This window comes from Vicugna pacos, chromosome 9, assembly GCF_048564905.1.
Source record: "Vicugna pacos chromosome 9, VicPac4, whole genome shotgun sequence".
NCBI lineage: Eukaryota > Metazoa > Chordata > Mammalia > Artiodactyla > Camelidae > Vicugna > Vicugna pacos.
The window spans coordinates 61,128,555-61,155,430 of NC_132995.1; the positions used below are offsets into that span (position 1 = coordinate 61,128,555).

At 44.2% G+C, this 26,876-nt stretch overlaps 2 long non-coding RNA genes across 2 annotated transcripts; one reads left to right on the top strand and one right to left on the bottom strand.

The window, feature by feature from the left end:
• The first annotated feature begins 49 nt into the window (after positions 1 to 49).
• LOC116281768 (uncharacterized) lies at positions 50 to 25,753 on the top strand. The gene is made up of 4 exons (XR_012076327.1): positions 50 to 213; positions 383 to 519; positions 13,392 to 13,465; positions 25,475 to 25,753. It is a non-coding gene; the product is annotated as an uncharacterized lncRNA (long non-coding RNA).
• On the bottom strand, positions 541 to 1,029 carry LOC140698517 (uncharacterized). Its single transcript, XR_012076328.1, has 2 exons — positions 961 to 1,029; positions 541 to 813 (listed from the first exon to the last, which is right to left on the bottom strand). It is a non-coding gene; the product is annotated as an uncharacterized lncRNA (long non-coding RNA).
• Positions 25,754 to 26,876: the final 1,123 nt, after the last annotated feature.

A 26,876-nucleotide genomic window follows, 5' to 3' on the forward strand; every position in this document is an offset into this window, starting at 1 on the left:
GTCATTTAGGCTCCTCCCGGGGCCCCAAGATCCCTTTTGTTTGGGGAGAGCCAAGCTGGGATTGAGCTCGCGTCACTTCCGGGAGGAAGCGCCGGCCTCCGGCTGGGGCTCAGGGGTGGGCTCGCGCCTCTCCTGGCCCGGCTTCTGGAACTTCCCACCTTCTGTGCGATTTCTGGACGGGACGGTGGCTAGTGCTTCATGTTTACCCTCATGGTATGGGAAGGTTAGGAATGGCGGGCTCCAGGTGCCCTGATTGATAGGGCACATTAACGTTTCTTTTCATCCAAGATGGTAATAAATGAAATACTCTTTCGTGTCTGCTTTAAAAATAGTTCTTGAAAACCTGGTAACGCTTGCCTGCTGTCTCTTTTCTTCGAAACAGCTTGCGCTAGAAGCAAGGACGCAAAGATGAAAAACCTGGAGAATTTGCACCCCCACCCCACCCCGCCTGGAGCCCCTGGGGCTAGGACACTGGGTAGCACCGGGGAGAGCACAAACCCAGCCCGACCTGCCTTCCAGGTAGAAGTCAAATGAATAAAATTTGTATGTCAAGGTTTTCTACATTGTATTTTCCAAATGAAGGGACTTTTTTTTTTGTCTTTGGCCCCATTCTTCTGTGGGCTAAGGCATTTTCAGTGAAGCTGGAACAAAGGACGGTGGAAGATGCAAGGAATGTCTATCCCTTATGAACGCAGGAATGTAGATCTTGATAGCGGTCCTTTCAGGACCAAATAACCCACAGAGAGGTGAAGATGCATCCCTTTCTGAGGTCAATATTTCTGGATTCCTTTTCCAGTTCACAGATTAACTCAGCTGGTTAAAAGAATAATAACCACATTATTTTTAAATATAATATACATACTTACAAATAAATACAATTTGCATTATTAAGCTTGATACATTATTTCTAATCTTGACAATTTTTATGAAGCAAGACAGTATTAGGGTCCTAGTACTCACCTAGGCAGACTGTCTCAAGACAGGTGCGGCCCTGTCCTCATGCAGTTTACAGTCCGGTGAGGGGATGTGATTGGTCTGTGCAATCATAGGGAAGTTTGAAGGAAATAAACTAGTATTAATGTCATCACTGTACCAGGTACTTTCATGTAATGATATCTTAATCTTCACCACTATATGAAAAATCTTCCCTAACATGTAAGATAGACATCCTTGTGCTTATTTTACAGATGAGAAGAGAGAGACTCAGAGAAATCAGGTAAAGCCATAGAGCTGGTAAATGGTAAATATAGAACTTCCAACAAGGATGTGCTATATTCTGCCCAAACCTGTACTACATTCTACTCATCACATGCTGTCTCTCATAAGGAGGATTGGTCCAGAGGGTGGACCTGGATGACTGTAAAACCAGCATCAGAGCCAGAAAAAAGCTCCATGCCTCCTCCTATCGACTGGAGAGGGTCATCTCTTTCTATGAAAGACAGCAAGACCATTCTGAGGTGCTCAACAGCAGCCCAAGTGCTTTTAAAGTTAACAAAGTAGGAAAAACAGAACTACAGAAAGACATTACTCCCTGTATTCAGGAGCCTGACGATCTGAAAGGCAAGATGAAGGGCCAGGCACACAGTAGGCGCCCAACAAATACTGACACTTGACCTGAAACAAAATGTCTGAAATGGTTAAAAACAGAGTTTAGGTGCTGGACTGGGCCCATGAATTTGAAAAATCCCATTTCCTCCTCCTCCCTTTTGCCCTGCCTATGGGTGTGCAATGAGGAAGTGCCTCATTGTCGGGCAATGAGGCAGATGTGGGAGAACAGGCTATTTTCTGCTGCCTTCTGAGTCACTCTCAGAGTTGTCCCAGTGAATCAGCTCCTCCCTCCTTCCCTTGGTTAACCCACCAACACCCGTTCTACTCCCAGGCTGACTGGGTGCCTACTTGTTTTATGGGGACCAGCAGCTCCCGTGACTCCCTGACCTCTCACTTGTTCATTCCTGAGTGAGTGTGGGAGGACCTGGCAAGAAAGATCATCCCAGCCTAGTCGGCGGCGTCAGAGTCCTGAGGGTATTCAGATTGCTTTCCTTTTAATTCGTCACCCCTGCAGGGCTTGTGAACCAGAAGTTCTGTCATTCTTCAAATATATAAGATGTGTACATAAATTTAGAGCCTGGGCCAAAGGTGTACACAGAGGTAGAAAGTGGGTTTGTAATAATATCTTAAATTGGTATAACACAACATACCATTGTTATATCTATTATTTTATCAACTCACCACTAAGTATTTATTAAATGCCTACTGTGTGTCAGGTAACAACTTAGTAAGAAGTGCTAAAGATTATACAGTGTGTTTATTTTTCTCAAAATAGGTAAACTTCCTAGGTGGGTGTACCAGAAATGTTCATCGCTGGGGAGGTGATGATGGAGTAAAAGAAGGCTAGACTGGGAGTAACAAAATCCAGGAGTTCTGTCGGAAGTCCTGGTTGTGAGGGAGTCCTCCGTCTGTCACAAGCTGTAATAGCTTCCTAGGGCAGCTGTATCCAATTAACCACAAACTCGGTGGCTTAAGACAACAGAAATGCATTCTCTCTGTCAGGAGGCCAAAAGTCTGAAACGTGTTGACAAGGTCAGTGCCTTGGCGAGAGGATCCAGTCCATACCGCTGTCCTAGCTGATGGGGGTTCCCAGCGATCCTTGCATTCCTTGGGTTGTAACCGCATCACCCCAGCCTCTGCCTCTGTCTTCACATGACCTTCCTCCCTCTGTGACCATACCTATCCGTCTACGGCCTCTCCTCTTCTTATAAGCATACGTCTTACTAGGTCTAGAACTCACCCTAATCTGGTATGACCTCATTTTTTTTAACAAATCTATTCATCTTTTTTTTTAATGAGTTATAGTCAGTTTACAATGTTGTGTCAATTTCTGGTATACAGCACAATTCTTCAGTCATATATGAATATACATATAGTCATTTTCATATTCCTTTCTACCATGAGCTACTACAAGTTATTGAATATATTTCCCTGTGCTATACAGTATAAACTTGTTAATCTATTTTATACATACCAGTCAGTATCTGCAAATCTCGAACTCCCAGTGTATCCCTTCCCACCCTCTCCCACCGGCAACCACAAGTCTGTATTCTATGCATGGTATGACCTCATTTTAATTCATTACATCTGCAAAGATCCTATTTCCAAACAGGTTTGCATTCTGAGGTCGAGGTGGACACGAATTTTGGAGGGTAGATGTGGGAACCATTCAAACCAGCATGGCAAACTACTTAGCAAAGTAACATCCTCATTCAACTCCCTTTAACTTCCTAGGTAATGGCATGAAAGTAGTGAACTAATTCCTAAAGATCATTTCAGTTATCTAATTGTATGATAATTATGTATGTTAGAAACATTTTTCAAGCCTTCCCTATATGCCAGGCAGTATGAAATTGCTTTACAGTGCATCTCATTCAACCCTTAAAAGAATTCCATGAGATAGATGTGAATATTCCCATTTTACAGATGAGGAAAGTGAGGCTATAAAGAAGTCCATAGTCATGGAATTCCTAAGTGAGGAACATGGACTATTTATTTACTCAGATCTGATTCCAAAGTGCCCAATCATAATTACTGCGCTCTATCTCTCCGTCATACTAGATGGGTTAGGAAGATGGGGAGTGCAACAGATATTTTAAAATTTGATTTATGGAATATTTGGAGCTGAGTAGCAATCTTCCTAGGGAAAGGTAGAGAGAAGGGAATAGCAAGGTGGTGTTGAAAACTTAGTAGGCGAGAGGAGAGCTATGGACACGTACCTGAACCTCAGTTTCCTCATTTGTAAAATGGACTAACAGTTCCTGCGTACAACACCAGATGGTGTGAATATCCAAATGAGATTCTGGACATGAAAGTATTTGGTAAACTCTGTAAGGGATGATGATAACTACCTGGGAGATCTTGCTCAAACTTTTTCTCCTCTCCGAGTCCCAGCCCTCTAGCTAAACATGTGGGGATTGAAGATCTGGGGCTCTCTCTCCTTCTAGCTGTGACCCCCCTGGGACTTACCAAGATGCTGGGGGAGCTAGATGTCAAAGTTGGAGTGACCAAGAAAAGTGACCTGGCTTGTCTCCCCTGCCTCTTGTTCCCCAAGCCTCCGCCTGGCTCTTCCCGGAGGGGATCCGGGAGTTGCCATCTGGAAGCCAGAGACAGCTCCCTGGGCTGGGACTGGGCTGAAGTAGGAGGGATGGCGTGCTCTCCAGGGCTCCCTGCATTTTCTCTCATTAACTGTTCCCACAAAACCCTTTCTGAGTAGTCCCTAAGGTTCTCTTCCAGCTTGGATCGTCTCAACCTGGGCGACTGGAGAACAGGGGGTGTTGAGATTTCTGGGCGTGGCTCTCGCTGTGTTCTCGATCTTATTGCTCCCCCTAGTGCTGAGCCATGAGTCCTGCAGCTGCCAGCTTCCCCCTTGGCCCCAGCGCGCTCGGCGGAGGCCTCTCTACTGACAGTTTTTCCTTTTAAGGGTGTGGGCTGAAAGCGCGGCAGGTAGGAGGCTCCAAGGACCAGCAGTTCCGAAAAACCACCTTCAGGGGCAGATGCTGCTGTTTTATTAGCTAAGTGTTGGGGCCAGCTTGACCATGGCAACTCTCATCCTGGATTTTGTAGAGGGAGGTTGGGAAGGGAAGGGAAAGAAATCTAACATTGAGTGTCTACTGTGTCTCAGGCACTGTGCCAGGTGCTTTACGTATATTACATGCATAATCCTTGTAATCCTTACATGTATAATCCATATAATCCTTTACACATATAATTCTTGTGATCAGCCTAAGAGATCATTGTTATTACTTCTGTTTTTTGACATAAGAAAGCAAGTTCAGAGAGGTTAAGTGTCTCGCCAAACGTCACATAATAACAACACTGATAATAACATCAACCCGTTATTTTGTCCCTACTTCACACCAGGCACAGTATTTCTTTTAATCCTCTCAGGGACTCTTGAAAATAGTTACGATAATCTCCATTTGACAGATGAGAGCACTGAGATTTAGGTAGTTTAAACAAGGGATAACGGAGAACTTGCCTGAGATCAAAGTGCTAGGTCCTCCTGACTCCAGTCCCATGCTGTTTCCACTCCACCGTTGCCTCATGGAGCTGTGGGTGGTAGAGATGGGACTGGGCCCAGGACTGGGTGATTCACTGTTCTTTCCATGACAGCCACTGCCTGGCAGCCCTTCCCGAGGACTAGGGCCGTGTGGTTTTTTGGATCTCCTGATCCAAAGATAGGATCTCCTGAGGTAGGGTGGCAATGAAAAAGCCCAGGCTGACATCCATTAGATCCTGGGAGAGTTTGCTTGGGGAAACGCATGACGGGGCAGCACTCTGGGAACTGCCAACAGTATTGCTGATAGGGGCCTTGGGGACAGCATCCAGAGGACCGTGCGTCCTGCCTCCCTCCTCCTGTGTGGAGCTCACATGCTCCCCTGAAGGTGGTGGGCCAGGATGAGGTACACAAAGCTCCCTGAGGAGCAAAAAGGAAAGGTAAATGGGGCACAGTCTAGCCCAGATTGAAAATTCCTGGAAGTAGATGAGAAAATCATGGAGTTCCCCAGGTCACCCAGCAAAGTTCCTAAGGATCTGAGTCATTTTAAACTCCTCCCCTCACCCCCACAATGCAGATTAGTCCCAGGTCCCTGGAAGAATACACTGTGTGCTTTTGGATGAGCCTCAAGTTTTCATTTTCATTCTAATCTTTGAAATTATTCAATTATAATTGAAAAACATGTACCAGATGATGAATTGGGGAACTGGTTGATGTTCTGTTTGTTATTTCCAAGTGTTGATATAGATGGACGTGGTGGGGGAGTGAGGGGGTTGGGGGGAGTGTGGGGTGGGGACAGGAGATATCAGTTGGCTACTGTTTTCTATTTGTAAGTTGATTTATTTCATTAAAGGTTAACTCTTTTTTTGGGAAAGGAGGTAATTAGGTTTATTTATTTATTTTATTTTATTTTAATAGAGGTACTGGGGATTGAACCCAGGACCTGGTGCACGCTAAGCAGGCATTTTACCACTGAGCTATACCCTCCACTCTAAATGTTGACTCTTTCCCTCTCTTCAAACCCTCCCCTTTTATCTCTCTTCCTGTTTCTCCTCTGCCCCAGGTGCCTTCTTTCCCAAATGTTTGGAGCCAAATCCTCTTCTGTCTCTGCTAGCTCTTCAGACAAAGCTCTGGGCCAAGTAGCCTTGCCAAAAGGGCTGAAGCTGACAGGAAGGCTGGTCTTCTGCTTTTATTCCCTCTTCTTCCCCACACATGGCCTGATATTAAGTGGTAAATAATTTCTGTGCTATGGCCAGAGACAGAGCTTCAGTACGGTTTCAATCTGATAAAAGGCAATGACACATTTCCCCCAGTCTGTTATTTCAGCTGAGACACTGCACAGTTGGCTGAATGGGTCCTTGTTACTCACAAAAGGGGGAAATATTTGTAGGGCAAGAAATGACCCGATTATGGCTACACCATCACTTCTAGGCAATTTCTTGGTAAGTGGCCCTTTGGAGAAGCCTGGTGCTAAAAGCCTCTGTGCCCTCATGTCCTGCTTCACGGTTCCTGCTGGGCCCCAGCAGGCTCTAGTCTGTCCTGAACAAAGTGACCAGGAGACTCAGGGCTCCTGCTCCATTGGGAGGAATCTGTACATTTCTCTTCCCCTTTTCTTTCTGCCACCCTGACTTCATCTTGACCCCTCTGTCCTTATTCCTAAAATAATCACTGACTGTCTATTATCATTACCACAAGAAATAACGCACAGTTTCAGACCTCAGAGTGCTCACAGTCTGGAGGGGAAGTAGATTTGTGTAACTGGTTGACCCAAGTTCTCCTGCTTTCTGTAGCCACACTTTCCAAATAAAATAGCTCCATCCATTGTATTACATCATAATCAGGACACCTCCAGCTGTGAGGGAGAAAACTCCACCCAAACTAGCCAAAGCTAGTTTTTATTGGCTTATGCAATAAAAAAGGCCAGGAGTAGACTGACTTCAGGTGAGGCTTGATCTGGCTTCTCCAAAAATGTTACCTGGACCAGATTTCTCAATTCTACTTTTGTCGAGTCAGTTCTGTTTTCAGACATGCTTTCTTCCTCATCTGTCAATAAACATAGGAGCTCTGGCTTCATATCCAGTCATATTCAATAGGAAAGAGCACCTCCCTCTTTCCCAGAAGTCTGCGAAAAATCCCACCCTAACTTCTTGGCTTTGCTTGGACCACATGTTCAAACCTGAACCCAATCATTGTGGCCAAGAGGATGTGCTGCTTTGATTGGCTAGATCTAGATCATGAGCTCTGTCTAGAGCTATGAATTAAGTGTGGGGAAAGCTATAACTTCAAATAAAAATTCATTCATTCATTCATTTATTACAAAAAAAAATATGGGGATGGATGTTTGGGAAGCAAACACTAAGTGTTTACTACACTTTTGAGGGTTGGTCTCACATTTGCTCTTGGATCAGCTTGAGCTGCAGCTGCTTCTCTGCTGCGTCCAGCACAGCTCGGGACCATGTCTGAGGACAGGCGACGCAGGACTTAAGAGACAAAGAGACAAAGTAAAGAGCAAAGATGGGACCTGGGAACTCAAGATCTTGTGGATCTAGAGGGCCAAAAGCCTGGTCGACATCATATTTATTAGGAGTATACAACTCAGAAAAAAATGCGATCAAAGCGGTGGGGCTTTAGATATTTCATGAGATAAGCACTGCTTGCTGGTTAATTGATTAATTTCAGGCCTATCCCTTCCAGGAACAATCGCCCTCCTCAGGGTATGCAGAATTTCTAAGTCTATCCTGTTACTGCCTCCGGGACATCTCGAGATAGCAAGTATTTCCCCTGGGTTAAACCTCATGCTTTCATGCCAGAACGAAGTTCTGTTAATGGATGAGCTGGCTTTCCAGGACCATCCATTGTTTCACCCTAAGGAAATATCTGCCCTCCTTCGTGCCCTTATGGTCAATCTCAGGATTTCTCCTTACAAATTTTCTTTAGCATAATACGTGTTATAGGTCATCTACTGTGTAAAACATTAAAACAAAGCAAGCATGTGCATATTAAGCAAGTAAGTGTGAATACAATATTTTAAGTGCATGGAAATCTAGATGTGGCTTGTTTTCTAGCTGCTTGTTGTCCAGTGGCTTGTTTCCAGCAGCTTCTCTAAACCTTGCCCCAACTCTGCCTTGGCTTGGACTTTCCTTGCTGCTGGTCATCACTCTGGGACGGCTGGTCTTCGTCCTTTGTTGCCCAAACCGCTACTAACAAAAAGACTATTGTGTGTAGCAGCTGTTCACTGAGGATTTGGGGGCCTGGCATGGCATGGGCGGTGTTAAAATAAGGTTTGTAAAGATTAGAAGTTCTCGGATTTTAGGGTGTATTGAAATCACCTGAAGGTCTTGTTCAGTCACAGATTGCTGGGGCCCGCCTCCAGAGTTTCAGCAAAAATATATGGGTCCCTGTGTGCTAGGTTTGTAACTGAAGTTATAATGATGGCCATGGTTCCTGCTCCAAAATCCCCCTTTGTCATGTAAAGTGATTTAATTCCTTATGACCAAACCTTTCTCATCTCAGTTCTACTCAGGGGGCCCTCACTTGTCAGTGCCAGATAAGCCCATGAAGATAATTTCTCCAACAGAGGAATCTGTTTGTACTGCCCATGGAGGTCACTGACATGAAATGCAACAGCTTCTATGATAATATTTTCAATTTTCCCGTCGTGTAGGCAAAGGCGAACAGGGAATGGTGTGGGTGAGCTGCGGGGCTCCAGGTATTGACTAGGCGTAGCTTTCAGAGGCACAAAAGGGCATGGAATCTTCTATGAGGAACAACTGCTTGACTCCTGTGTTGCATCTTGAAAAGAGAGCCACACCTACCAGCTGTGTGACCTGGGCATGTCCCTTACCTATCTTGAATTTCAAATCCCTTATCCATAAAATTGAGAAAATACTCGTGTGTTTCACCAGGTTGTAGTTAAGGGAGGCTTATTGATCCCTTTTTCTCCCGACCACCAATCTATCACTGAGTCCTGTTCATTTTACCTGATGAATACCTCGACTCCATTTACTTTTTTTTTTTTTTGCTTTTCCCCCACTGATTATAGTTTCCTATGCTATACAGGAACACCTTGTTTATCTATTCTCTACATAGTAGTTTGTATCTGCCCATCCCATACTCCTGATTTATCCCCCCACAATGTAACCATAAATTTGTTTTATGTCTGTGATGACTCCATTTACTTCTATTCCTACCTCCATCACCACCTTGGTCTGTCCACTACCTTGTCTCTCCAGGACAGCAGCAGCCTTCTAAGTGGTCTTCTAGCCTTCATTCTAGCCCCATCCTGTCCAGTCTCCACCCAGCAGGCTGAGTGGATCTTAAGAAAACACAACCTGATCATGTCGCAACCCCTTCCTCCCAATTAAAACTTTTCAGTGCTCTTAGGATAACCTGATTCACAAAGCCCTCATGACTTGGCTCCTGCTTCTTTCTCCAGAATCATTTAGTGCCTCTCTGCCTGTTGCTGTCTCTGCCTCGGACACGTGAGAACAAAGACTCTCTCCCTGACCAGACTTTAGTCAGGCTTTAGTTTAGGTCTCGGCATTGGCCCCTCCACCCCCACCCTCCTCCCTGGGCCCTCATAGCCCAGTTTTAGCAAGAATCCTGCTAAATCTGATGAAGTTCTTCATTCCTCCTTGACATCTAAGCCTGCCTTCAGCAAGAATCCCGTTATGTTGGTTTAGCAAGAATCCCCCATCCTTTGTTTTTTTATTTTGGTGGGGGGGGGTAATTCAGTTTGTTTATTTGTTTATTTATTTATTTGTTTTTTAATGGAGGTACTGGGCATGAACCCTGGACCTCATGCATGCTAAGCATGGGCTCTTCCACTGAGCTCTACCCACCCTCCCAAGAATCCCCCATCCTTGATGTCTCCTCTTAGTAATCTTCCATCCACTGAGTCCCTCACTCTGCTTGTTGGCTATAAAATCCCCATTCATCCGTTTGGACTTGGAGTTGAACCTGATCTCTCTCTCCTATTGCCATAGTCTTGACATAATTGCAATAGTCCTGAGGAATGTCTCCCTTACCATTTTAACAAGTGTCAGAATAACTTTTTCCCCCCAACATTGGTTGCTTTCCTGTTTCTCAGGGTCTTTGCTAATGTTATTCTATTTTCTTGGAATTTCTTCCTCCCCTCTACCTAAAGCCTATGCAACCTTCAGACCTCATCTCAATGTCACTTTCTCAGGAAAGCTACCTTAGCCCAGTAGAGTGAGTAGGTTCCAGTATTTTGCCTTTGTAGCATCTGTCAGGATTTGTAATTATACATTTGTGCAGTTGTTTTGATTAATGTGACTTTTCATATGTCTTTTGTATCCTCCACGAGGACAGAGAGATCATTTCTATTTTGCTTATGATTCTTATCTTCCATATCATAACACAGTACCCGGCACACAGTAGGTGTTCTATGAGTGTTTATTGAATGAATGAATGGTTGAAAGCACGTTATATATAAAAGTACTCAAGAAATCATTTCTCTTAGTGTCCAACTGTGATAATAATCCTGGACTCTGTTGGGGGACATTACCCTCTTTGGACTATTTTAACCATCTGTTAACTCTCCTAGGGGAAACCTTGGAGGTGCCTGGAAAGCCCCGAGACTTTACATGCCCTTCCTGAAAAATCCCCTTAGGATGATCCCTCAGGACCATGATTTACTCACCTTTCAATCCTCGATGCCTAGAACAGTGCCTGGGACCTGGTGGTTACTCAAATGAATGATCTTGGAATTGAGGAAATGTCCAGGGGGGTCCACTGACACATTTGGGTGGTTCTCAGGAGTACACATAATCCCTCTGAGACAGATGGTCCCTGGTTGGATGCTAAGGAGATGGATGCTAGTTCTGCCCTGATGGCTGCCCACCTAGCAAAAGATGCCATTGGGAATAAAGCCCACAAGGGGCTTTTCTAGGTGACTTGTGCTACAATCAGGGAAATGGCAATATGAACTTAGCGAGATTTCTTCACTGTTTCTATTACTGCCATCTGTTCTCCAGTAGTGTGTATCAATAGAACTGGTGGGTGGGATTAGGTGGGGAGAGGACATAGCAAGAAAGCAGGGAGCTGTGTATCCATTCCAGGACCTGGCCCCACTTCTACCTCCCTTCACTCCCTCCCCTCCCTCCATGCCAAGCTTTCTGAGACCCGTCCTCACCTTCCATCCTCTCCTCATCCCTTTGTAGTCTCACTCCTGCCTGCACTGTGCACCTGCTCTCCTAAGATTTCCAATGACCATCTTGTTGCTAATCCATGTGGACATGTCTGGGTCGTAACTGGTGCCCCCACAGCCTTAGACACTGTTCTCCTTTGCCTTCTCTGTCTCTTGATGGCTATGATGACACCATCCTCTCTTTGCTGGTCTCCTGCCTCTCCTTCCCATTCTTTTTGTGGCCATTTCTTTCTCTTCCCACTTCACACGCTCCCCTGGGTGAGCCACCTAATCTGATGACTCAGTGACCACCTCTACTCAGATGACTCTCAAATAAATCCATGACCTGAGCTCCAGACTCCGATGGGAAAGGACATCTCCATGGCATCCATGACCCTCCTTCCCCTCCCTCTGCCACTCACTACATCCTGCCAATCACTAAGTCCATTTCTACTTCCCCAATCCACCCAGTCTGTGCACATTTCCTATCACTACCTTAGTTCAAGCCACCTTCCCCTTTCCTATGGATTCTGGGTTTCCTGTGTCTGTCCCAGCTCTTCCATCTTTAATTTGTTTCTGCATGGCAACCGCAGTGATTTTTCTAAAATGAAAATTTGGTCAGGTCACTTCTCTGCTTAAGTTCCTAGAAAGTCATGGGTTTCCCATTAACTTCAGGATAAGGTGTAAACATAAGCATATCCGTAATATCTCTTCTTGGTCCGGCCTTGGCTTATGTTTCCAGTTCCAACTATTGTTACTACGTTGGCCCCAGGCAACACTAGAGCTTACTGATCCACTTGAATTCCCTTAATTCATTATGATCCCCTGACCAAAGGACCCTTTGATGTGCTGTTCTGCCTGCACTGCTTTCTCTTGGTTCTTCCAGTCCAGCTACTACTCTTTCTTTAGGACTCTCCTCAGATGTCACTTCCTCCAGGAAGCTTTCTGTGATCTTTTAGGGCCATATTAGATGCTCCTTACCTCCCCACCTCCATTCTGTTTGTTCTCAATGCACCCTGTACACCCTGTCCTTTTCCTTGTATCTGTGTCTCCCCTGGACTAAAAGCTCCTTGAGGGCAGGGACTCTGCCTGGTTCTTGGGTGCATTTGTAGTTTGTAGCATAGTGTCTGCACATAGTAGGTATGAACAATATTTATTAAATGAAATAGCAAGTAATTTCTTAAGCTTTGTCTTAGCTAGCCTACCATAGTGATTAAGAACAAGGACATTGAAGCCAGACTGCCTCAGTTCAAATCCTCGCTCAGACACTGATCATCTGTGTGACCTTGGGCAAGCTACTTAACCTCTCTGTGCCTTGACATCATTATTTTAAAAGGTCTCTTACCTCATAGAATTGCTTTCAGGGTTAAATAAATTAATGTTTATATGTGCCGTATAAATAGAATAATGTATTATACTTTATGGCCAAACATGGATAATTTTGAGAGTAAAAGGGATGCTATTAATAATTACATCAGGACAATAGGTAGAAACCATGACTGTCCTGTGCAAGCAGGGACATTTGGTCCCCTTACATATAGGGGCTCCTTAGGTAAATAAATCATGTCTGCATCTTTGTTGGTTGTGTTTCTCCCTGTCTGTTTTTTCCTAGTGATTAGCAGCAAACTCTTCCAACCGTAAAAACCTGTGTGCTTATCTTTAGGGACAGCAGAGAAAGGAGGGAATGGGGAGACAGTGTCCTAAGAGACAGAGTTGGTAGGGCAGCATTAAAGAAACAGAAATGAGGTTAAATTCTTCAGGTGTGGATACAGAAAAAAGGGGAGACTTCCCACATCCCACTGAGCCCTAGGGACCTGTCAGAAGGTCCACGTGCTTTCCTAATGGGGGGTCTGATTTCAAGGGGTCCAGCCTCTCTTGGAGCCTTGTCTGTGGGGAGTGCTTGTGAGCGCGGCAGCCTGGGATGACCCTGCTTGATATGCGTTTGCTGTCTGCTCATTGACTTTGCTGTTTTCTCTCAAACTGTTTCAGAAACATGTGGTTCCATTTGCTTCCCCAACAGGGAGTTGTTTTTTTTTTTTTCCATTACCTTAAAAGTAGTTGTTTTTATGAACTGGGATAAATACCTGGTGGGCAGGAGTTTTATCTCATGGTCATTCCAATTTGAACTGCATTATTTCTCCTGCTTACCTGGGGAGGGGAAATATATACTTTCTAAACACAGTTTTCCTTTTCTAGTTTCCCAGACAGATGCATCATCGGATAACAGCACCTCTGCAGCTGGCTGCATCTGCCTGGAATACCAACGGCAGGTAGTTCCGATGGTGACCGTGGCATGCGAGGGGCGGGGAGGGGGAGAGCATCTTGCCTTTTCTTGAAATAAAGCCTGTTGGTCTGAGGACGTGCCATTCAGACATGGGTACCAACTCCATTCTCCCTCCCTCTCCTTCTGGGGTGGGAGAAGAGGCAGTGGGGAGAAGAAAGTGGTAAGAGGATGAGCTAACACTTAATGACACTTCCTACCTGCCAGGCAGTGGTAACTTTCCATTTCATTTAATATTCAGAACAACCTTAAAATGTAGACATTCATCTTTCTACTTCATAGATAAGGAAAGTGAAATTCAAAGAATAGAAAGAACGTGCTAAAGATGTAACAATGCAACAGTAAGTAGAAATTTGAATCTGCTTCTAGCTGATTCCAAACCTATGTCTTTTTTTCTTTTCTTCGAAATTTTATTAATTTTTTTGATATGTTTTATTGTCTTTTAAATATTTTTTGGGTGGAGGGGGAATTAGATTGATTGATTGTTTAATGGAGGTACTGGAGATTGAACCCAGCATCTTGCTTATGCCAGGCGTGCACTCTACCACTGAGCTATACCTCCCCCCCTAATATTTGTCTCCAAGGCCCTAAGAGGGGTGAGAATTTGTTTAGTGTCACAAAGCTGGCCTAGAAGAAGATTATATCTTTCTAGCTTCACAAAAGGAGGGGGAGGCAGGGCTAGACAAAACATGTTGGTCATGTGTTTAAATACAGGAGAGGAAGAATTGAAGAAGTTTTTGACTGTTAGTGATTCCATCTTTCATTCATTTTATATACATATATATAAATATATATACACACACATACATACACACACACATACATACATACAGTGTTTACTGTGTGTCAGACACAGGGTATCAACTTATATAAAGAATATATTAGAAAAGGCAGCATTCAGCCCCAGGCTTGAGGGAGACCCTCTACTGATCTCTGGGGGCTCTCTCTCAGGACAGCTCCCTCATCTCTGATGTTCATCCTTGTAAACAGCTGCCCTTGACCTCCTCAGATTCCCAGTTTGACCTCCTAAGCTGAGGGAGAATTTTGGGCTATGTCTGGCATCCCCTTTCTAGTCTGAAGCCTGGAAACCCACTCCTGTCACTGACTGAGGAAGTCACAGGGCTCATCTTGTTTGTGTATTCTCTCTTCCGGATCACTGCCTGATGCCTAGTGTCTGAGGACTCTTGTTTCATATATTTTGTCTAGTGTTTTAGTTGTTTCAGGTGAGAGAGTAAATGTTGTCCTTGTTAGTCCGTCTATATCAAAATTAGAACTCCTGATAATATTTTATTTGCATTCTTTTTAATTGAAGTATAGTCAGTTTGCAATGTTGTGTCAATTTCTGATGTACAGTACAACGTTTCAGTCGTATATATACATACATATATTTTTTTCATATTCTTTTTCATTATAGGTTACCACAAGCTATTGAATATAGTTCCCTGTGCTATACAGTTTTTTTTTCTGGTGCTACTTTAAATAGTATTAAAGTCAAACTTAAAAAAAAATTTCACTGGAATTTGACACAACATTGTAAAATGATTATAAATCAATAAAAAATGTTAAAAATTTTTTTTTATATTCTAGAGAAAAACAATTGATTTTTGATATTTGCCCTTGTGTCCTGTCCACAGGGAGTGGCTACCTTGGGCATTTGCTTTGTATGGCTGAGGACTGGAGTGCAAGAGGGCAATGAGTTCAATTCACTTATTAGTTTTCACATTTTGGGGGGTAGAGTCCTTCGGAATTTCTATATACACAATCACGTCATCTGTAAATACAGAAAATTTTATTTCCTCCTTTGCAAACGGTATGTGTTCTCTCTCTATCTCTGTCTCTTCCTCTTCTCTCTCCCACCTCCCTTATTGTTGTGCTAGGAACTCTATTACAATGTTGAATAGAAGTGGAAAGAGCAGATCTTCTTGCCTTGTTCTTGATCTTGGGAGAGAAAGCTTTCAGCCTTTGGTAACCATATTTTGTTTTCTATGTCCATGAGTCTGTTTTTGGTTTGCAAATAGAATTTGTATCTTTTTTTGTTTACATTCCACATATAAAGTGATATTGTATGATATTTGTCTTTCTCTGTCTGACTGACTTCACTTAGTATGATAATCTCTAGGTCCAACCATATTGCTGCAAATGGCATTATTTTATCCTTTTTTATGGCTGAGTAGTATTTCATTGTGTGTGTGTGTGTGTGTGTGTGTGTGTGTGTGTGTGTGTGTGTGTACACCAGAGCTTCTTTGCCCAATCATCTGTCTATGGACATTTAGGTTGCTTCCATGTCTTGGCTATTGTAAACAGTGCTGCTATGAACATTGGGGTGCAGAGGGTGGCTTTCTAATTTATCATCCTTACAGGTATTCTCCTAGCAAGCTGTGCAGGGCAACACCTCCTCAAGGATGTCCTTTGGCACCCCAGATGGCTTCCTGGGCAGTGTGTGGTGGTCTTGCAAACTCTACAGCACAGACCCTCCATGTAGATGGCTTTCTCAGGTACCCCAGAGGGTAGCTTCTTGGTGACTTCTGTTAGCACAACATCTCTGCCATCCAGTGGGTCAAGTCTTCCCCTTTTCCACCACAGGTTAGATATCAGCTGAGGGGGCGGGGCCTCTTCCAGATCAGCTTCCATCTCAGACCTAGAGGTATAGGCTGCTCCCTATAAAAGGTTTGTGAATCTCATTGAGTTCTTTCTTTCTCTTTAGAAGGTAATCTCCTGTTATGGTTAATCATTCTTTACAATTAAAATCCCTCTGTTCAAACTAGAGTGTGTTTTCTGTCTCCTGAGTGAACTCTGGCTGATACACTGAAAAAAGAAGGAAATAAAAATTTCAGAGATGGGGAGGACATGAAAGATAAGGAAAGGCTGACTCTAAACAAGGAGAGGAGCATCCTTTGAGCCTGGAAACCACAGAAAGGATATGTGGTGGGCAGTCAGAATGCACTTATGAGAGAAGGAGGCTAGATGCTGAGAGAGTCCTTGGCTTTGATGTTCTCAGTGAAGTAGGAAGCTAGGCTACCTGCTGAGAGCTTGGGGAGAGTGAGACCGATTTATAAAAGCCCTCGAAGACACTTTCAGAAGACCAACCTGTACCATATTACACAGTTTTCTCCACAAGGACCCAGAAGTCCAGGCTTTTGGGCAGAGCAGACAGTTGTAGGACTCAGGGTCAGGACTTTCAAGGGCTTGGGAGTGGAAAGAAAAGGCAGCAAAGGGTGTTGACGAGGCTGACGAGAAGTCATTCGGGTTGTTGACCAGAGATCTAGCTTGGGTTTCCAAAGGCTGAGCCCCGGGGCTGAAGGAGGAGGGAAGATAAACTGTGAGGCAAGCAAAAGGTTAAAGTGCTGGAACTCAGTGAGGTCAAGGAGTGGGGAAGTGGGAGGAACAGAAGAGAGCGGGAGGGATTGTGGTCCAAGTGGGATGCTGAAGTTTAGTTTCTGAGAGGTGGAGCCATGCTATATAATGGCCCAATTGTGGCCTTCAAAAGCATGGCTGAAAGCAGCGTAAAAGGTTATTTGAAGTCATCAGGATAAAGTTAGGGGGAAGTAAGAGTGCTGGATGCATTGGCCTCAGCGATTTGTCTCAGGGCCATGGTGGGAGTTCACGTGTAGGGGTTAAGTGGACAGAGTCCTTGGCTCGTGTGGGCCAGGGTCAGTGACAGCAACAGAAGAGGTAGAGGGCAACGAGCCATTCAGTTTGCGGAGGGCTTTAAACAAGGGTGGAAAAGTCAGAGTGTGAAACTGTCAGGGAAAGCTGGGAGACTGCTGACCCCGAGTGCACTCCGCTTGGCTGGAAAATGGAACTCGTGTGGGAGGGAGAGCCGCCTCCACGCAAGAGGGCTGCAAGGGGAGCAGTGTCCTTGGGGTAAGGCCAGGGTTTAGATACGGTGAAGGGGAGGATAGAGTGAAAGTTCTGGGAGGGTGCAGTGGATGTAGGATTTGTTTTCAGTGGAACAAGGGTTACCAAGAGCACAGGGGAAAATATTCAGGCGGAAAACAGCGACAGGAAGGTGGAGAGGAAAAAGTGGCCCACAAAGGGTCTTAAAGTATGGTGACCGAGTTTTCATCCCTGTATTACAGTACCAGGCACATAGTAGGGGCTCAATTAATATGTCTGAGTGAGTAACTGAATAAGTGAGTGAATAAATAAACTCTGTTCCCTGCAGCTGCTCACTTGGGTTCTCTGGGACTTAGTTTCTTCATTTGTTTACTGGGAACGCTGCTGCTTTTATCCCCCTCGTTCTGAAATTTATAGCAGTTTCCTCTCCAAAGCCCCAATTCTTTCCATCTGGCAGAGCGGGTCTCTTATTATTCTATTCCGTTTCACCCTAGGAGGCAAGGAGGGTCAGGGCTGAAGCTTCCTCTGTTTTACAACTTGGGAGAAACTGAAGTTTTGAGAGAGCCAAGAGTTCACCCAGTGTCATAGAGTAAGACTGAGAAAGAAATAGGAGTGCTTTCCTCCGTTCCAGTCTGTTCTGTGGCCCTTAAAGCAGCCCTGGGGCCAGGGTGAGTGACGCAGGGGACTCACAGGGAACAGTAGTCCTACTTGGGTGGTGGATGGTCAGGATCTATGCAAGGCAGCGTCCAGCAGGTGGGGGTGTGGAGTTGCCGAAGGCTGGCAGCCTCGAGTAGAACAGAAGGACTGAGACACTATGTGGCAGCCACCTCTCATTTGGATGGGAGAGGCTCTTCAAGACTGTCCTTGCAGTCTGTGCAGAATTCTCCAACCACTACTCCAGAGGGGAGGGGCAGGAAGCAACCGGAGATGGATACTCCCTGCCTCTTTTCCCTCTTTGCCCTTGAAGGCCAGTCCCGAGGTCCTGATGATGGTGAAGGCTGCCTCATTGACAGTGCACAGCGTTGGCAAGTTCTGAGTCCCAGCACACCCACATTCTGGCCAGGTACTCAGGCCACTCACCTGACGTCTGTGAGTGAGTGATCCTGGGGTCTGTTCCACATGTCTCAAGCTTTTGTACTGAAATATACACGAAGGCCTTGGTAAAGACTGAAAATATAAGGATTTATTATTAATGATTAATGGGTCATTACCAGCAAAAATATGCACCCTGATCTAGTCTAGAGAAGGGAAGAGGAATTCTAGGGATGGTGAAGGTTGAGATTTTACTATATGCACTAAGAACTGGCCCTTCTGAATATATGCTTTCACCTCTGTGAGGCCACAGAGAGGATGGGTAAGAATTTCAGTTTGCCACAGGACATTGTAGGTAGGTTGTAGGGAGCACTCAGAAAACAGAGGCCATAAAAAGAAGGGTAATAAAATACCGGCTATTAAGTATCTGCTATGTTCCAGGCACATTACATGTGTTGTGATTTAATCACCATGACAGCCCAATAAGATAGATATAATTATCTACTCTAACTTGAAATGGAACCTCAGGATCTGAGAGGTTAAATAATAGCAGAGAGTGACACAGATAACAAGCAGTGATGGCAGGATTTGAACCCACGTCTGTTCGGCTGTGATAGCCCATCCCTTTCCCACTGTAATGTGTGCCTTATACTTTCTAAATCTTCAAATGCCTTTCTGTGGACCTGTCTTAAACTGGTCCTTACTTATGAATCACTCAGGGGGATGTTAAAATGCGTCTTCTTGAGTCCTGCCCCAGGGAGAGCATCACCAGTGATGCAGGGTTTTCCCTTCTCTTTTTCTTCTCAGTCTGTGTCCCTCTTCATTACTTTAGTTGTTTAATGGGTCACAGTAATCAGCACTTCTGTCTCTTTAACACCTTACACTTTATACCTTTTGTTGAAAACACGAGCAAATGCACATTCATCTTGTCAAACCAGGGGCCCCCGTGTCTCCCCAACAACCAGCAGCTCCATCTTGTTCCAGGAATACATTTTTATCCAGCTTATTCTGCCGGGGTTACAGGAACCATCTTTGGACACAGACAACTCACTAGTGGGGAGAGGTCTCCACTTGGGGAGGACCGGGCCCTGGGAGGAAAACAAATGCAGACAGCAGGTGGGTTCCTGGGGTTTTATTCACCTCATAGTAAGTAAGTATTTATAGAGTACTATGTGCTAGGTCCTGGACATTTTGGGAATGGAACAAGGCATCAAACAGATGAAGTCCTTGCTCTCATGGAGTGTTAAGTGGGTGGACAGGATGAGGTGACATTTGAGCCGAGGTCTAAATGAAGTGATGGAGTGAACCATGAATTGCCTGTAAAAGCATACCAGGAGAGGGAACAGAGAGTGCAAAGACTGCAAGCAGAGGTCTTTTGGGTGTGTCTGAGGAGGTGTCAGAGGCCAGTATCCACAGGAAGGCTGGAGTGGAGCATGCAGAGAGGAGCAAGGAGGAGCAAGAGTAGGAGATGCGGTGGGCAAGAGACAGACAGCACAGGTTGGAGTTTGTGGGGCCTTGTAGGTCTCTGTGAGAGTTTGGGGCTTTGTTCCCAATAAGATGAGGAGCCATTGGAGGGTTTTGTACAGGGGAGTGACATGATTCAATTTGGGTTTCAATAGGATCACTCTGGGTGCTGGGTTGAGAATAAACTCTACAGGGGTACAAGGGTGTTAGCTGACTCTCAAGGCAACTCTGCTCTCTGTTGACTTTTGTCTGGATTCTAGCCTCATCCTTCTACCATGATGGCCAAATGGGGAAGACTGGCCAGCTATGATCCTCCACCATCCTGTCTGCTCCCCTGCTCCTTCCCGGTCGTGGTACCATTAGTCTCCATAGTTACAAACTGAGAACACCAGTGAACATGATGGTGGTGGGGATGCTGACCACAGTAACGCTGTCTGCATACCAGATAAGCCAAGCTGAAATGCCCCCATTATACGAGAAAGAATTTTGGCTTAGGGAACAAAGCGGCAGAGCCAAAATTCATCCACTTACTGAGTCATTCATTCATTCTCTTAACTCTTGCTGAGCACACTCCATGTGCCAAGAACTGTATGAGCCACTGGAGAACTAGAAAATTTTGAAAAAGTCCCTAATACATAAACTCTGCCCCAGAGGAAACTCTCAAGCTAATTACTAACGTTGATCAAGCACTTTTTGATGGATCAGACACTGATTTAACCTCTTTTCATGTATTGCCGTGTTGAATCATTGAAAGCAACTCTTTCAGGCAGACAATTTTACTTGCCATTTTAAAGATGAAAAAATCGAGGCGCACAGAGGTTGAGCAACCTGTTCAAGGTCACCCAGCTATGAAAGGAACTGATTGGAGCCCAGACAATCCAGCTCTAGAGTCTAAACTACTGCACTTCTTAGACTAGAAGGGAGGTAGCGAAACACATAATTATAATGCAATGTGATGAGTATTCACTAGAGCTGCTGGGAGCTTTTGACATTATTGAGGGGCAAGGCCCAAAGCCATTTCAGATTTCCAATCCTGTTAATGCCACTGTAGTGTATAACTTCTCCCTGTAAAACGCTGTAAAGTACAACTAAGGTTTTTAAGTGATGCTTCTAGATTCTTAATAAAAGATTAAAGTAATTTATAAAGCTATTTTCTGGCTAAGAACCATCCCTTTCTTGGACTGCTTCACTCACTCATCATTTCCATCATAAGCTGATAGCTTTTTTTCAGGCAGTCCATTCTTCATAAAGGAAAAAAAAAGCTTTTATAACAAGTAGAGGTCAACCAAGTGGGGTTGGACTATGAAGGTATGAAGGTGGGTGAGGGCTTGGCTCACTCATCATCTCAGCTCCTCCTTCGCTGTAGGGACCTTGCAGCTGGCTGGGATCAAATTTGTGTCTCAGTAATATGACAGATCAGTGCAAATGGTGGACCTTTAGGATTTGGGGAGAACAGCTGAAACCACAAATCTTACATCCTAGAATGCCACGGGGATAGATTAAGGGCTTCTCAGGTACTAAGAGCACAGACTGAGTCACAAATTCTGCCAGGAGAAGACAAGGAAAGCTTCAAGGGGTAGATTAGATTTGGGCTGGGCTTGAAAGCTGTGTTGACATTCAACAGGTAGTAAGGTGAGGGAAGGGTGTTCTAATAAAGGAAAAAATTGTCTGATGGATCTAGGGAAGGGCCAGTCTTCTGGGCCTTCTGGGATCATTCTATCCTGAAACACTTTAAGTCTTGGGGGCAGAATCTAAATGGGACTTTTTCCACTACGTAGGATATTGTATAATAAGTTATATCTTCACTCATGAATGTTCCCTTTCTCTCTTTCTCTAGCTTTACTGAGTCAGAATCAACATATAATAATTGCACATATTTAAAGTTCACAATTTTGTAAGTTTTCGACATACCTATGAAACCATTGTCACAATCAAGATGGAATGTATCTGTCACTGGACGTTTCTTTGTGTCCCTTTGTATTCTCTCTTTTCCATCTTTTCTCGCCTCCTCCCCTCCTTGCTTCTGGCAACCACTGATCTGCTTTCTGTCACTAGAGGTTGGTTTGTATTTTCTAAAATTTTATATAAATGAAATCATACAACATATGTTCCTTTTTGTCTAGCTCTTTTCACTTAGCATAAGTATTTTGAGATTCATCCATATTGCTGTGTGTATCAATGGTTCATTCCTTTTCATTGCCAAGTAATACTTCATTGTATGACTAGACCACCATGTGTTTCTCCAGTCTGCTGCTGGTGGGCATGTGAGTTCTTTCCAGTTTGGGGTTATTAAAAACAAAGTTGCTATGAACATTTTGATACCAGTGTTTTATGGGCTTGTTCCATCTTTCCTTTTGAGGAAGTATCTTGGAGGGTGGTAGTAATATGTTTAAATTGAAAAAAAAACGAAACAAAAAAACAAGGGCCAGACAGTTTTCCAAAATGGTTGAACCTTGAAAGTTTCAGTTCTGCATCCTTGCCAACACTTATATGACCATCTTTTTAATTTTAGCCATTCCAATAGATACATCATGGTATCTCATTAAGGTTTTAAATTTGCATTTCCCTAATGACTAATTATGTTGAGCATCTTTTAGTATGCTTATTTTCCATCTGCCTATTTTTTGTTGTTGTTGAAGTGTCCAAATCTTCAGCCCATTTTAAAAAGTAGTTGTTCAGAAATAGTCACTGACATAGAAAACAAACTATGGTTACTGGTGGGGAGGGAAGGGAAGGAATAGATTAGAAGTTTGGGATGAACAGATATACACTACTATATATAAAATAGATAACAACCAGGATTTACTGTATAGCACGGGGAACTATATTCAATTTCTTGTAATGGAATGTAATGGTAAAGAAACTGAAAAAAAAAGTATGTATGTATGTATACTGAATCGCTTTGTTTTATATCTGAAACTAGCATTGTAAATTGACTATATTTCAATAAAAAATAATAAGAAGAAAATTGGTTGTTTGCATTCTTGTTGTTGAGTTTCTAGAGTTTGTTATATATTCTGGACATGAGTCCTGTATCAGATACATGTTCTACAAAGAGTTTCTCCAAGTATGTGGCTTGTTATTTTATTCTCTTAGCAGTTTCTTACATAAATGAAAAATTTAAATTTTGATGAAGCCCAATTTATCAATTTTTTTCCTTTAATGGATTATGCTTTTGGTGCTTTATCTAAAAAATATTTGCCTAACCCAAGATCACAAAAGCTTTTTTCTATGTTTTCTTTTAGAAGTTTTCTAGTTTTAGGGTTTTTTTTTTTTTGAGATACAATTCACATTCCATAAACCTTACTCTTTAAAAGTACACATTTCAGTGGTTTTTAGTATATTTACAAAGTTATGCAATTATCACCACTATCTAGTTCCAGAACATTTTCCTCACCCCAAAAGAAACCCTGTATCCATTAAACAGTCACTCGCTATTTCTCCCTCCTCCCAGCCTCTGGCAAACACCAATCTACTTTCTGTCTCTGTGAATTTGCCTATTATGAACATTTAATATAAATTGAATCATCCAATATGTGGCCTCTAGACTGCTGCTCTAATCTACAGGTTTTTGTGTGGACGTAAGTTCTTAACTCTTCTGAGTAAATACCAAGGGTCATGGTTGCTGAATTGTATGGTAAGAATATTTTTAGTTTCATAAGAAACCGCTGAATCATCTTCCAAAGTGGCTGTACCATTTTGCATTGTCACCAGCAATGAATGAGAGTTCCTGTTGTCCCACATCCTTGTTAGCATTTGGTGTTGTCAGTGTTTTGGATTTTGGCCATTCTAGGTGTGTTAGTGGTACCTCATTGTTGTTTTAATTTGCATTATCCTGATGACATATGATGTGGAGCATCTTTACATATGCCATCTGTATATCTTCTTTGTAGAATATTTGTTCAGGTCTTTGGCCCATTTTGTAACTGAATTGTTTTCTTATTGAGTTTTAAGAATTCTTTGTACTTTTGGAACAGTTCTTTATTTTTTTTTTTTGGCAAATATTTTCTCCTAGGCTGTGACTTGCCTTCTCATTCTCTTAACGTTGTCTTTCATGGAGCAGACATTTTTAATTTGATTGAAGTTCAGCTTAGAACTTATTTCTTTCATGGATCATGCCTATCATGTTGTATCTAAAAAGTCATTACCATATCCAGGGTCATCTAGGTTTTCTCCTACGTTACCTTCTAGGAGTTTATTTTTTATTTTATTTTTTTAACATTTTTTATTGATTTATAATCATTTTACAATGTTGTGTCAAATCCCAGCGTAGAGCACGATTTTTCAGTTATACAGGAACATATATATATTCATTGTCACATTTTTTTCTCTGTGAGCTACCATAAGATCTTGTGTATATTTCCCTGTGCTATACCATATAATCTTGTTTATCTATTCAACAATTTTGAAATCCCAGTCTATCTCTTCCCACCCCCCGCCCACCTTCTAGGAGTTTAACAGTTTTCTGTTTTACAGAAACAGACTCATAGACATAGAATACAAACTTGTGGTTGCCAAGGGGGAGGCGGGTGGGAAGGGATAGACTGGGAGTTCAAAATTTGTAGATACTGACAGGCATATGGAGCACTGACCACCTAACAGTCAAGGAAAGCTGAGTGTTTGGGAATTCCACTAATCCTTAAACCTTAGTAGCTTCCCTCTGGAAGGGGTGAAGGCACAGCTACCGATAGGAAGTCATTCTCTAGGCTGCAGCAATGTTACAGTGAGGATGATGTGTCAGAATGAGCAGGAGCTTTGGAGTTAGACGCTTGAGAGCCCCAGCTGGGTTCTCTGGGAACCAGATACTAAAATGGAGGTAAGGGTACAAAAGGGGAGTAAGACCTGTGAAAGGAACAGGCAGGAAGGCGGACTGGCCAGGAGGAGGTCTCAGCCTGAGAAGCAGACCTGACAAAGCCTCGGCCAGTCCAGGGGGGCACCTGGGGCAAAATTGCTTGTTAGAGGAGTTCCCTGTTGGTAGAGGAGTGCTGGGCCCATGTACCACCATCTTGCTCATTCATTGGCTGGGGCCACCCTTGGGAAGAGCATGACTGTAGCTCAAATGCTGATGGGTCCCTGATGGAACTAACTGCTGGAGGAAAGCAGAGCCAACACTCTTGGCAGCGGGGCAGCAAGCCCTTTATTGAAGGAGCAATGAAAGCAGTAAACCTTCACGTGTGCTATACAGACAGACCTGAAGTTCGAATCCTGGCAACATGTGACCTTAGGTCACCACTCTGACTCAGCTTCCTCAGTAAAATGGGGAGAAGGCCTTCCTTACAGGGTTGTGGGAGGATTAGACAAGATGAGGATGAACATGGTGCCTGATACAGTACAGGCATTCAACCAGGTTCCTCCATCTCCCCTAGATGGAAATTAGCCAAGGGAACATCCTGTTCCACAAATCAAGTCCCACCCCCGCTCTTTATAAACTTCATCTCCTCTCACTTTCCACTAGGGGGTGGAGCCTCCTGACCCTCTGGATATGCTGCCTCTGTGTCCCAGGGCTTGTAGTGTCCCCTGACTTGGTCCTCTCCTGCCTTGCTCAGCCTGGAAACTAAGAGACCTCCGTGGTTGTTGGCCGTCCCAGGCGGGGATCACTGGATGTTAGCAGGGGGAGTGCTTCCTGGAATGCACCAGAAGTAAGCAATTGCACCATCTCTTCCAGCTGCCTGCATGTGCATTGCCTTGAAGATTCCTGTAAGAAGAAACCATCGTGTTCCTCTTTCCAAGTGCCTCGTTAAAAGCCTGAGGACAGAGTTCCCCTCCATCACTTAAGGTCTCTACCCTGGGAGCCAAGGCAGCCCCTGAATGGAAGAGAGAAGGATTTGTTCTGTACCCGTCATTATTCTTCCTCAGGGTGCTCGGACCACAGGGACACGGGTCTCCAAGGTCCAGTTCCTTCCTGTGTGCATGTAATTGGGCATGATTTACTGGAGAGTCTCAACTTATAGAGAATAAACACAAAACAGTTTTATTTCTTCCAGTAACTGCCCCTGGCTCTACCGCGCCAGATCTCTCTTTCCTGCTGGGGAGCAGCTCCCTTAATGATGTCTTGGTCTGCTTCCATGACTTTCCAGCCACTTTCGGTTACTACAACGCTCTTGTTCCGGTAATTAAGACTCAATCTTTTACGTTTTTAAAACTTTCATTGCAGACTTGATTCAAAGCTCTTCTCTTCCCTCCCCTCCAGCACAAACTAAAGCCGGGCAGTGGAGGGGAAGTGGGGACGGGCTTGAAGGCAGTATTCCCCTCCTTTTTGAGGCCCTAGCATCTCTGTTTGTGGCTGGGAGGAGGGATGGGGAGTAAGAGGCCTCTCAATATGACTTATGCCGACAGGAGACGTGTTTTGTGTCCTCTGTCCCTTCCTGGTTCTCTCTGGTTCTGATAGATGCTGGAGATTTCACCCTAGCCCTTTTCCATCACTGAGGACCATCCTTTCCTCCTACACCCAACCTCCCTAGCTGCATCTCCCTGTGGCCTCACTAGTGGTAGAGGCTCCCAAAGACTCCAGTCTCTGGCTTAGGTAGCCAACTCTTAACTCAGCAGCGACCTCAGCAAAGCTTTGGCTCCTGCCCTCGAGCTGACTTCTGTGCATCTCCACGTGGAGCTACAGGGCCTGCTGGGGTGACTGCAGCCCTCAGGGATGGTACAGCTGCCCCCATCTTCTTCCCAGTCATGCTGTACCAAGTCCTTTCAAGATCTGCTGGGTAGGCGATTGCTGTGGACCTCCCACTTTTAGAATCTCCAGGCCCTAGTGGGTACCAGTCTTTACCTTTAAGTATAATCCTAGACCTCAGGATATGAATGTCAACAACTCTGCTCTCCTTTCTTATAGTGGAGGAACGGAACAAACAGGGCATTGGGCTGCTGTCCTTGGCTTCTGGAATTGAAGGACTCTTTGGCAGTGCTCTGTATCTGTGAGGCATTGTGGGGTCTGTGTATCCTCTTTCCCTTTCCATCGGGGCAGGAAAGCACCCTCTTCTCTCCTCCACAGGGGAGAAGGAGGCCTAATCTCTCATTTGAGGGGTTCTGGGACCTCCATCAGCCCTGTGTGGAGGTAGCTGGCT